The sequence below is a fragment of the Sinocyclocheilus anshuiensis genome, unplaced genomic scaffold (genome assembly GCF_001515605.1).
Source record: "Sinocyclocheilus anshuiensis isolate Anshui unplaced genomic scaffold, SAMN03320099.WGS_v1.1 scaffold536, whole genome shotgun sequence".
NCBI classification, from domain to species: domain Eukaryota; kingdom Metazoa; phylum Chordata; class Actinopteri; order Cypriniformes; family Cyprinidae; genus Sinocyclocheilus; species Sinocyclocheilus anshuiensis.
In genome coordinates, this window is record NW_015557179.1 from 575,998 (window position 1) to 581,066 (window position 5,069).

Below are 5,069 nucleotides of genomic sequence, written 5' to 3' on the forward strand. Positions count from 1 at the left end.
CAGGACTTTGATTGAAAATCGACTGGCCCTAATGTGAAAAGCAAGTAAAAAAAAAAATCACAACAGTAATAAAAACAGCAATGAAAAACACATATTAAATACAGAAAACTTACTTTTATGCATGATTCTCCATCACATATGGAAAAACATATCATAAAAGCACATAAAGGGAAGAAACTCATCTCGAGTCCTCTCATCAAGATGTTCTCAACCTGTAAAAAAAAAAAAAAAAAAAACTGAGCCATCCTTGTTTGAGATAAGGTAATCGGTAATTTATTTTCAGAATACCTTAAATGAATTAACAATAAGAAACAATGTTTAAAAACAACTAAAACCAACTGAAAAATATGTTTAGTAAAGAAAAAAATTACTAATTCATAAATCATACATTTCTAATACTATGCCAAAATTACATTAATACTAATATGCCGGAATGACATGTATGCATCAAGTCATGTGCACATGACACAGGGGGTTTAAGTGTCAGTCATACCAAATTGAAATTCATTGCTCTCAAAAAGTTAAAGGCCTTAATTTTACAACAAATTCCCTTAAAGCAAGTCCACAAGACTTGCAGGATTTTCTTGCATCTTTTGCTAAACTCATTAACATTACAAGCTGGCCTGAATCTTGGGATGAATGGTAGCGCACCAAAAAATACACTGACACATTGAGTTGATTTTTGTAGATTACCTTAAATAGAGAATAAAAATAGTCCATTACAACAATATGAACACTGAAACATCAAAATATTAACTTATATTTTATTACTTTTAAATAATAAATAAGACGTTGCAATTTAAGCTATACTTGACTTCCGCTATAAATTCTCCTTTAGTTGCTACAAGTTCTCAGACATTTAGTTTTTTGCGTATCGATTTCTTACCAGATTCTCAATCATCTGAGCAAGAATTTATTTATTTATTGCTTTAACTAGACCCTTCAGCTTCTGTCCAAGCATCAAAGGATGCATCTTCTTTTCATTATAGCTGTCATCGTGCAATTACAATATTGAAGTCTTCTGAATTTTACCAGTGTGAGAAGCATGATGATGCTAATTGCCCACTAGTTGGGTTTGTATAACAAGAGAAATTGCGAAAGACATTGTGACACTTGAAAGTAGGACCGGAATAAGAGATCGGTTTCCATTTCGTGAGCTCTGACCCAAAGCAACTAGAAGAAAAGCCTGCAACTTTTAGCCAAAAAAGCGTAACGGCTAATGCTAACGCTTCCGCTTTGGCAGTAAGTGGGAAAGGAGACCAGAGGCCGTCATCTTCTTTTCATTATAGCTGTCATCGTGCAATTACAATACTGAAGTCTTCTGACGGTCGTCTGAATTTTACCAGTGTGAGAAGCATGATGATGCTAATTGCCCACTAGTTGGGTTTGTATAACAAGAGAAATTGCGAAAGACATTGTGACACTTGAAAGTAGGACCGGAATAAGAGATCGGTTTCCATTTGGTGAGCTCTGACCCAAAGCAACTAGAAGAAAAGCCTGCAACTTTTAGCCAAAAAAGCGTAACGGCTAATGCTAACGCTTCCGCTTTGGCAGTAAGTGGGAAAGGAGACCAGAGGCCGTTTTTTTTTATGGATGTCAATGGAGTGAACGAATCTGCTGCGTGATTCTGAGGTTAGATGCGTACATATGAACCGGCGGGACATGAGCTAACATAACTTGCTGCACGTTGCATAAAACGTAAAAAAATGTCAATATATGGGAGTAAGAGAAGAGCAGACATATGGATAAATCTGATGACGCAAGAGAGAATTCAATTCGGTCCGGTTTTTTGAGCGCAGACACTGAAGCATACACACACAGAAAGCGCGTCTCACAGCGCGCGAGTACTCTTTCACGTCGCATAAACGGAGAATTACACAAAATTATGTGGAATTGTCCATTTTGACGAGTATTCACGTAAACAGAGTTGATTACGTCTTAAGTGAACGTAAACAGTAGGGAGAACGTGTATCAGTACATTGCATCCATTGCAGCTGTGCATTCGGTTTTAAAGGGATAGCAGCCCAATTTAGTTGCTATTTCCCGAGTCATTGACGTTAATCAAGCAACAAAAGAAAGACAGAAAATCTCTGCTCTTGACTGAAAAACTTTAGTAGCCCTAAAGATTTAGTAGCCCTGAAGATTAATTACATTTATTTATAGAAATAAATGTCTGCTTGAAAGAATGAAGAATATGGTAAACAAGTTGATATAAAGAATGCATAATTAGCCTATATAACCATTGGTATTTCATTAAAAAGAAGACATGTTCTTGTTCTTTATGAGAAGTGGTTTTATTTAATTTTAACATAAAGGCATGTTGTATGTCACCGCAGTTAAATCGGTGTCTATCATGATAAAACCTTAATATCAAACCTATATAATGAGTTTGGAAATTTTGTGAAAATAAGCATCTTTCAGATCCACAGCTATGAAATGGTCCCCGGGCTGAATGTTCGTGAGGATCTGCTTCACTGTAATCATCTTGAACTCGTGTTTTGTGTGCTTTGTTTAGTGGTCTTAGATCTAGAATGGGACGCATGCCCTCGTCTTTTTTTGGGACAAGGAAATAACGGCTGTATAGCCCGCACTTCATCTGCTCCTCGGGTACTATCTCTACTGCCTGCTTGGCTAGGAGGGAGGAGATTTCTGCCCGTAACAGTGGGGCGCTCTGTTCTGACACTTCTGACATAATCATGCCACCGAAGCAGGGTGGTCTGTGAGCAAACTGAAGAGTATAGCCGCGCTTTATAGTGTTGATCACCCAATCTGATGCTGACGGGAGCGCTGCCCCACGCGCTCAGGTGGCTCGATAATGGAGACGGTAGTGTTCGCTGTGGCAAGGGCTGTGTTCCAGTCGTCGGTGAAACACCGCTGCTTCTGACACTTCTGACATAATCATGCCACCGAAGCAGGGTGGTCTGCGAGCAAACCGAAGAGTATAGCCGCGCTTTATAGTGTTGATCACCCAATCTGATGCTGACGGGAGCGCTGCCCCACGCGCTCAGGTGGCTCGATAATGGAGACGGTAGTGTTCGCTGTGGCAAGGGCTGTGTTCCAGTCGTCGGTGAAACACCGCTGCTTAAAAGAACGCCAGGTGACACATCTGCGGCGCGTTGCACGTGGACATCTGCATCTGAAAAGTCAGGCTGCACCGAGCTTCCGCTCCACCAAACATCCCCCGAAGGAGAGGTTTTGCTTATATCGCAGGTAATAGTCAGGGGAGGAAAAGAACCCTTTTGGTGAGGCATGTAATGTTTTGTTTATTGCAACAAACACATCGGTTTCAACATAACATTTAAACATACATTCTCAGGGTTCTCTTCTGGCTGCCGCTGAGCGAGAACGCGCTCTTTTGGCCGCTGGCCCGTTGTCGTGCATGGACCGTGCCCTTTTCCTCCTGGCATGAACATCAGGAACGCTGCTCTTTTTTTCTCTACGGGCCACACCTGCTGACGAGGGGCCGGCTTCGCTCCGAAGCGGGATTTCTTGAACTGTCTCTGACGAAGCGGCGGCTCAGGCTCGCTGGTGGAGCACGACCAGCATATCCATCCGATCGCTGAGCTGATGATGATCTGGACCTAGGCCTGGGGGGAGGAGCGTTAGATCGTTTGGGGAGGAGGTGCATCAGCATCTTCGACTGCTTTAGTGCTTCTGTATACTTATCAGAAAAAACCTCCACCACGACACCAAAGAGACCCTGCGGGCTCACCGGGGCGTCGAGGAGCTTCTCTCACATCTCCATAAGCGTCAGCCACAGGTGACGATGCAGAACCACAAGGCTGCCCATATTGCGGCTGATTCCCTGGGCGGCCTTTTTAGATGCGGCCTGGGCTAGATCAGCTGCTGTCCGCAATTTGTGGAGTGACTCTGGGTCCGGGCCTTCTTCGTCCAGGGACCTCAGCAGTCACGTCTAGAATACCTGCAGGATTGCCATCGTGTGGAGGGCAGATGCTGTGTGTCCTGCAGAAATATATGCTTTTTCAGCGGTGTGAGCTGTGGCTTGACATGGCTTAGAAGGCAATAAGGCGGTTTTCCAACCTCGGGACGGACATAGATGAGCCACGACGGTGTCCTCAACTGAAGGCGGTCGCGCGTACCCTCTTTTCTCTGCCTCCCTCCACTGCCATGAGAAGCTGAGTTCCTTGTGCATGGGCTCGGGCTGAGTGAGGGGAGCGCCATGAATGAGTGAGCTCCTTGTGGAGCTCAGGGAAGAAAGGGGCGGGTCTCTGTGGTGCGTTCGCTTGGCGGCTCACGTCGAGGAATGACCTGTCCATTCAACGTTTAGACGGCTGTTCAGGGGATGCCCAGTCCAACTACAAATCTGCTACAGCCTCCTTAGCAATTCCTCGCAGGCTCTGCAATCCGATCCTTCAATTGCTGCCTCAGCATGAGCGTGGGCCAGGCACAGCACACAATCCTCGTGTGCATCTGGAAAGTCGACAGGCCCACCACACATGCAGCAAAGAGACATCTTCGAAGTAGGTAATACTTGTAATCCGCCAGAAACGCAAGAGGGGATCGCTATCCGCGTCGTCCACTCTAGTCACGCAGATCAACGGCAAAATCAGGCTCCAGGTGAAGGAGAAAGATTCTGAGGTATTCTGGCACCCGACATAGCTTATATAGTGGCTGAGCCAGCCAATCAGGTGAATGCTCGGACACCATTGGCTATTGCAAAGCAATAGAGTGATTCAATCAGGCTTCAGCATTTCGAGGAAAAGGGTTTCCCCATACGTAATGCAGAGAAACCGACTCGATAGGGTAACAACAGCTAAGTAGTCCCTCTAGAGTAGATTTTTGATAACAAGCAAAATATGTTTGCTGCATAAATCAGATGGACTTACTGAAAATGCTAATTCATTCTCTGCCAGCAGGAGGTGCTTTAAAGCGGGAGAAACAGAGGTTTCCACAGTAACGGCTGTACACAAAGCAGCACTGAGCTCACAAACGCTGCTTTATCAGGCATATAACATGCAAGATGAAATGAAAATGACATCGAAACTTTTCTAAAGATAGTCTTCCTTCAGAAATACAGTGATATAAAAACACCCGCGCCTCGTTTTGAT